General features: G+C 40.1%; 2 protein-coding genes across 8 annotated transcripts in view; one reads left to right on the plus strand and one right to left on the minus strand.

The window, feature by feature from the left end:
- The window catches only part of ZCRB1 (zinc finger CCHC-type and RNA binding motif containing 1), a 43,183-nt gene extending 32,094 nt beyond the window's left edge, over nucleotides 1-11,089 (minus strand). The window contains exon 1 of one of the 2 annotated variants that reach the window (XM_036758925.1): nucleotides 10,900-11,089. The gene's annotated coding sequence lies outside the window, so the exon portion shown is untranslated. The remainder of the gene's footprint in view (nucleotides 1-10,899) is intronic. The other variant, XM_036758927.1, reaches the window with a different exon arrangement.
- The window catches only part of PPHLN1 (periphilin 1), a 129,610-nt gene continuing 128,332 nt past the window's right edge, over nucleotides 11,072-12,349 (plus strand). For 2 of the 6 annotated variants that reach the window (XM_036758920.1, XM_036758924.1), the window contains exon 1: nucleotides 11,072-11,291. The gene's annotated coding sequence lies outside the window, so the exon portion shown is untranslated. The remainder of the gene's footprint in view (nucleotides 11,292-12,349) is intronic. The other 4 variants (XM_036758921.1, XM_036758922.1, XM_036758919.1 and 1 more) reach the window with 4 other exon arrangements.

The raw sequence follows: 12,349 nt of genomic DNA on the forward strand, positions 1-12,349 counted from the left end.
TAGCAATCTACTCTTTGATAAACCCAAAGAATACAGCTTCTGGGCTAAGAATTCACTATTTCACAAAAACTGCTGGGAACATTGGAAAATGGTAGGGCAGAAACTGGGCATAGACCAATATCTTACACCATATACCAAAATAAAGTCAAAATGGGCTCATGATTTAGGAATAAAGGCTGATACTATAAGCAATTTGAGAGAGCAAGGAACAGCTTAGCTATCAGATTTATGGAAAAGGAAAGAATTTATGATACAAGAGATAGCATTACAAAATGCAAAATGGATATAATTTTGATTATGTTAAATCGAAAAGTTTTTGTATAAACAAAGCCAATGCCACAAAGATCAGGAGGGAAGCAGAAAACTGGGAGAAAATCTTTTCAACTAGTGTCTCTGATAAAGGCCTCATCTCTAAAATATACAGGCAACTGAGTCAAATTTATAGGAATACAAGTCATTCCCCCATTGAGAAATGGTCAACAGGCAGTTTTCAGAGGAAGAAGTTTAAAGATACCTATAGGCATATGAAAAAATGCTCTAAATCACTACTGTTTAGAGAAATGCAGATCAAGACAACTCTTAGATGCCACATCTCTCCTGTCAGATTGACTAACATGACAAAACAGGAAAATGATAAATGCTGGAGAGGGTATGGGAAAACTGGAACACTGTTACATTGCTGGTGGAGTTGTGAACTGATCCAGCCATTCTCGAGAGCAATTTGGAACTATGCCCAAAGGGCTATAAAAATGTTCATACCCTTTGACCCAGCAATACCCCTTCTAGGGTTGTATCCCAACGATATCACACAAATGGGAAAGGGACCCGTATGTACAAGAATATTTATAGCGGCTCTTTTTGTAGTAGCAAAGAATTGGAAATCAAGGGAATGCCCATCAATTGGGGAATGGCTGAACAAGCTATGGTATATGAAGGTGATGGAATACTATTGTGCTATAAGAAATGGGGAAGATACGGACTTCACAACCTGGAAAAACCTACATGATATAATGCTGAGCGAGCGGAGCAGAACCGGAACATTATACACAACCACAGATATATTGATTCTGTGATGATGAACCTTGATAGACTTGGCTCTTCTCAGCAATACAAGGTTTAAAGACAACTCCAAAGGACTCATGATGGAAAGAGCTATCTACATCCAGAGAAAGAACCATAGAGTCTGAATGCAGTTTGAGGCCAACTATTTGCTGTCTATTTTTTCCTTTTGTTTTTATTTCTTCTTGCTCATGATTCATTCCATTGGTCATAATTCTTATTTACAACTTGACTATTGTGTAAATAAGCTTAATGCGAAGTTATATGAAGAAGATATATCGGATTCCATGCTGTCTTGGTGTGGGGGGAGGCGCGAATCTGGAACTCAAAATTATGCAGAATTGAGTGCTGTAAACTAAAAATAAAAAATCTTCATTAAAAAAAAAAGTGAGTCAAGGGATGGCCCCTTTAATTAGATAAAAAGAAAAAAAAATCAAGCTGGGATGAGAAGACCCTCAGGGCTGCTCTTCCAAAGAAGAAACAGTTACCACCAATATTCACTCTAAGCCAGGAGGGCTGTAAGGGTAATGTAAATTTGAAGATCTTTCCCATCCATTGTTAGGCCCATGTGACCTGCTTATGTTACAGGAAGCCTGTCATAAGTGGTGGGAGGAGCCTGCTGAAGGAGAGGAAGAGGAACGGTGAAGCAGGAAATGCTCAGAGAGAGTTAGAATGGTGGGAGGAGGACACAGGCAAGGAGTGAGATAGGATTTGTGCGTGTTTGTGGGAAGGCCCCAGCAGGGGGATAACCTAATGGAATGGCAGGGCTCCATGCAGGGGTACTGCGTCTTAAGTTCCTTGCTATTATGATGAAGTGGGCTTAGTGTTTTGGGATTTGGTTGCTGCTTGGATGGACCAGACTTACTGGTTTTGGGATCTGGTTCTCTGGTGTCTGAATAAATGTTTTACTTCTTCTACCTTCTATATGGAGAGTCTCTTATATTTTGCAATACAGACATGTTCACAATTATCATCGAGGTTGTGATTATTGCCTCGCTGATACAAGGGCCCAAAATATAGCCACTGAGTAAAGCTTGGGCAGGGACCTATTGTGGTCCAATCTATGAGTTTCAGAGTGAACTGGGTTTACCGAAAGAAGGAAAAGAAAGAAAGAAAGAAAAGAAGGAAGGAAGGAAGGAAGAAAGAAAGAATTCTAGCCAGTAAACCCTAAGTTAAGTGGGCACCTTCTGGCCATCGAAATTTACCTTCCTTTGGAGAGGAGAAGGAAAGGATGAGGGAGAGGATGAGCTGAGTTAACCAACTAGCTGGGTCCCCATTAAGGGAGCTCCTTCTACTCACAGGTTGTGTTTGTCCTTCGTTTTCAAAGAGGACCATGGCATCAGGAAAAACTCTGTATGATAAATACTACAAGTTGTGTTAAGAGCTGTCCATTTCTTCTTTGCTTCTGTAATCGTAATCAGGGCAAAATTTTTTGCTGTTCTTCTCTTAAGTGCCGTTGATGAGTCTGGCCTTTGTTTGAATGGGGTGGGTAAAGTGGGATCTTTTGTCTTGGAGTGTTTCTTAGCACTAAGACAATGGGGAGTCACTGATTGGGAACACGGTATAGGATGTGGTACTAGTGATTAACTTTCTCACTCCCTGGTTTTAATGATTTTCTGTACCCTAAATGGTGAGCCTTGCAACCCCAGGGCCCTGAACACTGTATATACGTACTGGAAGGTAAGCATTTCACTTTTGGGGGTACACTCATTGAAAGAGTGACGAAACTCTGGGCAAGCTGTTGAAACAGCGTCCCGGCTTTGATAGATAACCAAGATGTTGGTGCTTCTCTGGTAACTATGTATTGCTGTGGATAGACTGGTTTGTGTCATTTGCTCTGTTTATAATGTATGCTTGTAATTTCCTTTTGTATTTGCCCTGAAGTTCAGGGGGCTGATCTTTTCCCCCTGAACTAAATGAATGATATATGTACGTTTAATTAAACTGACATTGTTAACCCCTTAAAGTTGCTTTCCTTAGAAACGCAGATCAAAGAACCTGTGTTGGCAGCCCTTCTGTGTGTAGTTGTTGTTGGTCTTACACAGGTACAGTAGCTGCTAGCAACGTTGCTGTTACAGCTTCCTTGTTAGTCTTCTTTTGATCTCTGCTGTACACTTTTTACTTTGTTCTTTTTCCCCCTTTCCCCCTACAATTAAGTACAGATATATTTATATGTAGATACAGACATATGCAGACAAATGCATATATACACATACATACATAACATATATATAGACATATACTTTCCCTAACAAATTCTACTCCTGATCTTTGTTTTTGTTTGTGTGTATTTTTTATTTCCTATCCCTCCTGACTTCTCTAATTTTATTCCACCAGCTACCTTGCCCTCCTATTATTTAGCCTACCCCTCTTCAAGGATCCTTCCCCTAACCTCCCATCCCTATAAATCTAAATATTCTTCTATAACCCCGTTTAACCTATTCCCTCACCCTCCCCTCTAGAGATCCCACCTCATCCTCTCTCCCCTCCCTATCCCTTTACCATTTTATTTCTTCTGGATTTAGAAGACTTTTATACTCTTTTAGACATATATGTATTGTTCCTTCTTAAGCCCATTCCTGATGAAAGTAGGTTACCAGAACAACCAGCCCTCCTCCCCCATCTAATTCCTCTGTGTTGATTCTTCCTCTTGTACCTCATTTGCATAAAATAATTACTCTTTTTAAGTGTACCTAAACAATTTTACTTTTTAAAGTGATATCATACTCAGGAGTACCCCAATCTTTCTTATGAACCATTACTAATGACAATCTTAGACATACGTTTTATATTTTAAATACATAAAAAGTAAATGGTCTGTCCTATTGAATCCTTTGTAATCAGTCTTTGGTAGGTATAGGTACATTATGTTTCTCTTAGCTCTTGTATATCAAATCTTCCATTAAGTTCGTGTTTTTTTTTTAAACAAAGTCCTGAAAGTCTGACAGTTGATCAAATGACCATTTTTTTTTCATTCAGGATTATACTTAACTTTGCAGGGTATGATATTTTTGGTCAGAACACAAAGTCTTTTGTTCTTTGATATATGGTGTTCCAAGACCTGCAGTCCTTTAGAGCCTCTGCTGCTAGGTCTTGTGTGATTCTAATTGTGGTACCTTCATATTTAAATTGTTTTCTTTTCTTGTTGCTCTTAATATTTTATCCTTGAGCTGGGGGTTTCAGAATTTGACTATAATATTCCTATGAGTTTTCCTCATATGATCTGTTTCAAGCAGTGATTGATGAATTTTTTTTTTCTATTTTTACTTTTCCCCTCCTTGTTGTAATTTTTTCAGGACAATTTTCTTTAATTATTTCTTGTATTATTGTATCAAGACACTTTTTTTGACCAGAGCTTTCAGGTAGTCTGATTATTCTTACGTCTTATCTTCTTGAACTGTTTTCCAGATCAGCTGTTTTTCTCATAAGATGTTTTACCTTCTATTTTTCCTTTCTTTTTAGTTTGTTTTATTACTTCTTGATCATTTATAACTTCGTTGTCTTCCCCTTGCCCAATTCTAATTTTCAAGTTTTCATTTTCTTCCTTAAGATTCTGGATCTCCTTTTCCAATTGGTTGACTCTGTTTTCATAATCATCTTGTTTTTCTTGGATTGCTTTTTTTTTGTTTGTTTTTCCTCAATCTCTTTCGATTTTTAAAGTCTTTTTTAAGTTCTTCTATAAATTCTTTTTGGGCAGGTGTCCATTTGATGTTACTCTTTGGGGTAGAAGAGGGTTTCTTTGCTTCAATATCCTCCTCAGAAGATGAATTCCTGTCTTCTTTATTCCCATAATAACTTTCTATCATTGGATTCTTTCTCCTTTGCCTGTGCATTTTTTGGTAATAATAGCTTAATTTTTAATCATTTCTAGTCCTGGAGTATGGGGGATGGTGCCTCTGGTCCCAGATCTTCAGTTCTCCCCTCTAGCCTGGAACCAAAGGCAAACCTCCAGCCTCCTGTAAGTGCCCACAGCCAGAGGCATCGAGCTCCACTGCTTCTGCACTTACTGGGTACGTGCTGGTTCCTTCTCACCCCCACCACTCTCTGTAGCACAGCTGGGTCTGGCACTCCTTGTCCACAGAGGTTCCCTTGATCTTTCCTGGCTTGCCCAACTCCCTTCACTGTCCCATGGGTAAAAGTTCCTGTGGCTGGGACAGAAGCAGCCTCCCAACCCAGCTAAACCCAGAGTTTGTCACTTGTTGTTTAAGCTGACCCTAGCCTGGAGGTGTTAACTTTTTACAGGGACCAAACCTCATCCTGGGATTTTTCTTCAGATCTCAGACTGTCCAAGGAAGATCCCTGTTGTACCCCTATTCTTACTTACTTTTATACCTCCCCCACCAACTTTGTTCACCCTGAGGCACTATTTTATCTCTTTTGTGGGGGAAAATCTTGGAATTTTCGACCTACTTCACCATCTTCCTGGAATCCTCTCTCCCCTCTAGTGTCTCACAGTGCTTTTCCTGATTCTTCTTTACTCTATTGGAATGTAAGCTCACGGGCAGGAATTTGTCATTGTTGATTTTTGCATCTTCAATGTATGTATTAATTAGGCACTTAATAAATGTCTGGTGAATTGATTGGTTGAATGGACCAGAGATGTTTGTCCTGGAGAAGAAACCTGGGAGGAGCAGGACATGGGAGCTGTTGCAAGTAACTGAAAGCCAGCCATATGGAAGAGAAATTCAACTTGGGTGAAACTGGTGGGAATTAAAGAGTGGAAAATTTCAGCTTATATAAGGAAATTTTGGGGCAGCTACATGATGGATAGATAGAATGCCTGGATAGAAGTCAGGAAGACTCATCTTCCTGAGTTCAAATCTAGTCTCAGACACTTACTAGCTGTGTGACCCTGGGCAAGTTACTTAACCCTATTTGCCTCAGTTCCTCATCTGTAAAATGAGCTGAAGAAGGAAATGGCAAACCACTCCAGTATCTTTGCCACAAATGGGGTACATGACTGAACAACGACAAAAGGAAATTGTTCTAATAATTACAGATGTCCAAAAATTAAATGGGCTAGTAGTGGTTTCCTCCTTACTAAGGACCTTTAAGCAAAGGTAGAATGACTGACTACATGTTGGGGATATCGTAGAGTGAATTTCCATACACAGTGGATTAGATGGTATCACAGTTTCTTTCAAATTCTGAGAATCTATGATTATGCAAAAATAAATGAATGTACAAAAACAAAACAAAAAGACAAAAGAACCGGACCTCAAAGTGGTGATCTTCAAAGGGCCTGAAGGCAGTATGGCATTATGTATTTGGAGACAGTGTGGCCTAGTTTCAAATCCATTCTCCAATAATTACAACGGATTGATCCTGGGCCACTCTTTCAACCTCAGTTTCCTTATTTATAAAAGGGGTATAATAACATCTGCTAAACAAGGTCGTTACTCCTTGACGCACAGTCTTTGAACATGTGACACTGGCCTCCTAGCCGTCCTATAAACATCTGTTGGTTCTGAACAATTTCTCTGGCTGTCCCCTTGCTTAGAACACTCTCCTTCATCAACTTCAACTAAAGACCTCCCTGGCTTCCTTCAAGTCCCAACTGAAGTCTCATCTTTTACAGGAAGTCTCCCCAATTCCGGTTAATTACAATGCCTTCTCTCTTTTAATTATGTCCTATTTATCCTGTCTATGGCTTGCTTTGTATATCTTTGCATCATCTCCCCCACTAGATTGTAAGCTCCTTGAGGGCAAGGGTTGTCTTTTGACTCTTTTTGTGTCCTCAGCATTTAATGTTTATCGATTGATTTGGGGGAGATTTAAATGAGATAGCATAATGTAAATGTCTGCTATTTATTATTATATTAAGAAAATAGATACTTGTGTAGAAATTTACAGTCTCTGAGGGAAGAAGTAAAATAGGGAGCAATTGAGAAAAGATCCAAGGAAAGGGAAAGAAAAGTAAAGTTTCAGGGAAATATAATTGTTACTGTTTAGATGCAAGAAGAAAATAATTCATTGCTGGAGAGACTAGTAGTGCTATGAGAAAATCGAAACATAGATATCTGCTAAAAGTCTTATTCCACTAAATGCAAAACTTCTGCTAATTTTGGAAATGCTTTGTTAATTTCATCTGTCAGAACCCAGAATTAGTAATGAATAGGACTGTTATTTTAAACTGAATTCTAACCAACAATGAATTCACTAGGGAAACAAAAGAAAGAGGAATCTTGAGATAAAGTGAATATGGTTTGTGATAGTCAAGATGGGGAATTTTGGTCATGGCAAACCACATATTCTAGATATTTGGGAAGCGGATTTCAGCAAGTTCAGGAAAAAAAAAAGGTAGGTATGATTTTATTTTTGTGTTTGGTAGTACTTAGTTATCTTGGCTATGAAGATGCCCTTAGTTTCTTAATGCTGTATCAGTAAGATGGAATCCTAATAAAGCTGCCCCCAGCCCCAATATTCTAACTTCCTTATGGGCACCACTGAACAGTAGGCACATCCTGATTTAACCACACAAACTGGCTTTAATCATACCTCAGGCCCCCAGACCCAATATAGTCACAGCCCCTAGCTAATCACTGCCCTTAGGTCCAATTCACATGTTTGAACAGGTGTGTTCTTGTACTCAATCACAATCATATCATCCATTTAGCCCAAGACAGGACCACAATGCCTAACTATCCACCTTCACTAGACAGGACCACAATAGCTAGCCAATTGGAGGGCAGTATGACCAAGATGTCTGACCACTGAACTAAGAAGGGACCCCTCCCCTATTATCTAATCCCTTGACAAACCCCTCTTGCCTTTTTAATATTTGTAATTTCTGTTATGTAATTGCTCCTTTACCCTATAGAAATCCATCTTGCTTTCTCTGAAGTTGCTGGTTCCTGTTGGAACTCAGCCCACTTCATGAGAGGTGTCAATCTCAAAAAATGTCTACACTTGGATTAGAGGTGGTCTGACTCTGAATTCTTTGAGACAGTTCCTCCACAACACATCAGGAAACCAGAACAGTTTTTGGTGTCCCTGGGTGGGTAGAGTCTAAACCTCAACAAGTATATAATCTGTGTATAATGTTATATAAGGTTCTACCAAGCTGGAAAAGAATTAAGTATAGCTCTAGCAAAAGACTGCCTTTTGTCTAAAAATCAGCATAGTTAAATGTGGATAATCTCATTACTAGTAGATCTGCCATTAGGTGACAAATTCTTTGGTTATGGAGATCCCAAATATAAAAGAAAAATACAAAATAGTATTTGGTGAATTTTTGCCTCTACTATTAGTGGCAAGTGGTGGAAAGAGGCAGGGGATGCTAAATTTTTGTTTATAAAGTCTATAAATATTTAATCTGGCTCTTGGAAATTTATAAATTTAAGATTGTTATCCAATAACCAGATAGTTGAAATAGAAGAACTGAATCATACCACAGGCTTGAAAGTAGCTAGAGAACTTTAAATGACTTCTGTGTGAAGCACCCTTTTTTGGATTTGCTCCTCCAACATGTACACAGATTCCAAGATTGGGCTCCCATGGGACAGTTACTATTTCAGGTTTTAGAAGAAACTGTGTGTGGCTATTCCTTTGGTTATAGGTTGTTCACAAGCCGCCACCAGTATGTTTTATTTTAATAGTCAGCCAGTAGCTCTTAGAAAAGGCCTTTACTCAAAAGACATGGCAAGAATAATTATACCTCCCCAAACCCTAGGGCAGAGGTAGGGAACCTGCAGAATCAAGGCCACGTGTGGCCCTCTAGATCCTCAAATGTGGCCCTTTGACTGAATCTAAACTTCACAGAATAAATTCCCTTAACAAAAGGATTTGTTCTGTAAAACTTGGATTCAGTCGAAAGGCCACACCCAAGGACCTAGAAAGGCACATGTGGCCCCAAAGCTACAGGTTCCCCACCGCTGCCCTAGGACATATTCTCCTACAAATACATTTCAGAGTCTTTAGATGGGGAAAATGTTCATAAACTTGAAGTACAATAGTAATGGGGAAGATGTGAAGGGAACATATGTAGCTGAGGCAAGTCATAACTATGGGCCTACAAGACCTTGATATCTTTTTTCTCTCTGGATAGTCTTTATGATGTTAACTGAGGGGTGTAGCATTGGTGATAGACTGGTTGTTCTACTGCCAGGCTGGGCTAGTTGGCTGGCTGTTGAATAGAGACTCATCAAAAGGCATGGTGTATCTCCTGGATGTATTAATCCACTGTAGTCACTGGGCAGCTGCAGTCCCTATGACCTACAATGTCAGACTTGTCTGTGTGCCATAGTGCTCTTCTACAAAGAGTATAGACCCTTAACCTTGGATAGACTGTCTAGTTCAACTCCCTCAGGACCTCAGTTCTGAGGCTTGTTACCTCCCACACAGGAAGTAGAAGAGGAATTGCTTCTTGGTTTTTTTTTGACTACTCTTTCTGGTTACCTTGGTAAAAGACTTAATTCTAACTAATTTGTGACCATCCAGCACATATCTGAAAATCTACCTTTCTCTTATGCTTACTGGCTGGGGACAAATTACCGAAGTGATCTATATCCTGGTTCTAAGTTCAATGTATCTGTTAGATTTACGTAGTTGAGCTACTCAAACCCTAAGATTCTCAAAAAAGTACAAAATAATTCAATTACACCTGACCGGGCCTCCTTTTTATATTTCCTTGCCTCTACCTTTGCCCCTTCAACTTAGCTGAAGTTTGGGGGGGGGGGGGCATATACTTACATTTATATCTGCTATAACATCTTCTGAGACTAAAGCATTACTGGGTTAGATAACTTTTCCCTTTGTCTCCTAATTGATTTCTCCAAGCTACCTTCAAGAAAAATAACTGAGAATAAAATCAATATCTGTGTTTGTTTGGAAAAACAAACCATATTTAAGAAATGCTAAATTTAAGAATACAGTCAGCCTACCGTGGTGGGCTTCAGATTCAGAGGCACAAAGACCCGAATTCAAGTTTTGCCTCTGATGGATACTTGCCAAGTGGCCATGGACAAGACACTTAACCTCTGATTGTCTTAGACAACTTGCCAAAATTCTAAATTACAGAATAACTGCCTAGTTTCCTCACAGTAAAGCATTTCCTACAGTGATGAAATCACAGATCAGAATAAGAAAAAACAAAGATCAAAAAGCTCCTCTCCCCTTCAGTTATGAATACACAATTCCTTCTTTTGGTATAAAACATACTGTGACCCTGATTAAATCATTTAACCTCTGTTTGCCTCAGTGTCTTCATGTATAAGATGGGATTAATAATAGCACCTACTTCCCAGGGCTGTTTTGGGAATCAAAAGAGATCACTGTGAAGCGCTTAGCACAGTGACTGGCACATATATAAGCTCTATAAATGCTAGCTATTGTTAATATTATTACTGGCACAATGTCATACTCCACAGCGTTATTAGGCTTATAATTAAAAAAAAATGTCATGCACTTAAATAGTTGCATTTTCCTCGTTAGTAAATCACACAGGAAAGTGTCCGGTGACCCCAGTGCAAGGACACTGCAACTAAATTCATAATTTTAATTAAAAAAGAGGGGAAAATAGGATATCTTGCATAGGTATACCACTGTTCCAGGAACCCATGTCTATTCCATTGGCGGGAGCCTATGACGCTAGAAAAGTAAAGAAGTGGTAAATATGCTTGCATTTTTCCCCGAACATAGCTGCAAAGCTCCAAGCAATTATTAGAGGTACCTCTTAAAGTTTTTCATCTGGATCATCTGCGTTCAAGACAATGCATTGGACATAGTACGTATTTTAAAATGTTTGCTGAAAATCCTGATGAAGGCAGGTGGGAGTAAATAAACAAGTCTGGAAGGGTGGGGATTGAAAGACAGTAGCAACGCGAGTGAAGCAGAGTTTACCTTTCGCTCACAGCACAAGGCGCCAGAAAGTCTTTGTATTTTCCCGCACCACTGGAGATTCAATCCGATTTTAACCTCCTTAGCTCCAACAGCAGTCGCTACACGCCCCAGGCCAGGTGTCTTAAAGACAACCAGCAACAGCAGGTCCTTTTTCTTTCTTTTTGCAGCCTCGTCGCTTTTCGGATGACGTAAGGCGCTCAAACTCACACTTTCGGGTTGAGTAGACAAACGGCGCGTTACGTAATCGCTGGCGCGCCGGATATGATGCTCTAGGGAAAACGGCGGAGCGTGGTCTGGTTATACGGTTTCCTGTAAGTCCGGGTGCTTGAAGGTTTTCAGCTTTTGGAGGTGCAGCGTGGGGCGGGTTCTCCCGGGTAACTTCGATGGTGGTGGTGAGTCTTTTTTGTGCACTGGTTCTGCGGTAATCGATTAGGCCTGTATGCGGGGAACAGCCCCTTCTTTGCCTAAGCCAAGACTACCTCTGGGGAGCTGGGAGTAAGGGAGGCTGGTGTGGGGCCTCAAGCTTTGGCCCAGCCCCAAGGGGGATTTCCTCCTCCCCTTAACCACCCCCCGCCCCGGACCCCTACCCCTCCGCCGCCCCCAACAAAACTAACGGAGACAACCTAACAACAAACGGGAAGGGAGAATCATTTTAAAGAAGGAAGGGAATAGTGTGCCATGTACTTTTACAAATATTCTCATTTAATCCTCACCCTATGAAGTAGGTGCTGAATATTATTACCATTTTGCTGTTTAGGAAACTGAGGCAAGTAGAGGTTAAGTGACTTACCGAAGGGTGACACAGCTAGTACGTGAGATGCCGAATTTGATGTCAGGCCCAGGGGTCTACTCACAGAACCACTTAGCTGTCACGTGTTTACAGAGAGGAAAATTGAGGCCTAGATAGACCAGATGTATTTTTGTTACCCTTTGTTAGAAGTTGATTCTTTTGAGATAATGGCATAAAGTGATTTCCAACCATGTAGTTTCTCTGGGATGATATGGGTGTTAAAAGACGTAATTTTGCTTTAGTGAGCAGCTTGAGAACTATTTAAAGCACTGTGTAGTTTCCCACATGTATAGCTAGGTGGCATAGTAGATAGAGCATAGGGTCCGAAGTCAGGAAGACCTGAGTTTAAATGGGGGTGGGGGGTGGGGAGAGACAGAAGACACTAGCTTTGTGACCCTGGGTGAGTCACTTAATCCTATTTGCCTCAGTCCCCTCATCTGTAAAAGGATCTGGAGAAGGAAATTGCAAATTACTCCAATGTCTTCATCAAGAAAACCCTAAATGAGGGCATGAAGAGTTGTATACGACTGAAAAAAATTTATACACACATGTACATATGCATTCATATACACAGATTTCATTTTGTATTCTGAATATTTCACTTCTCTATCAGGAGGGAGGTAGAATGTCTTTTCAAGTGGTGGTTGCTTGTTAGGCTGA

This window comes from Trichosurus vulpecula, chromosome 5, assembly GCF_011100635.1.
Source record: "Trichosurus vulpecula isolate mTriVul1 chromosome 5, mTriVul1.pri, whole genome shotgun sequence".
NCBI classification, from domain to species: Eukaryota; Metazoa; Chordata; class Mammalia; order Diprotodontia; family Phalangeridae; genus Trichosurus; species Trichosurus vulpecula.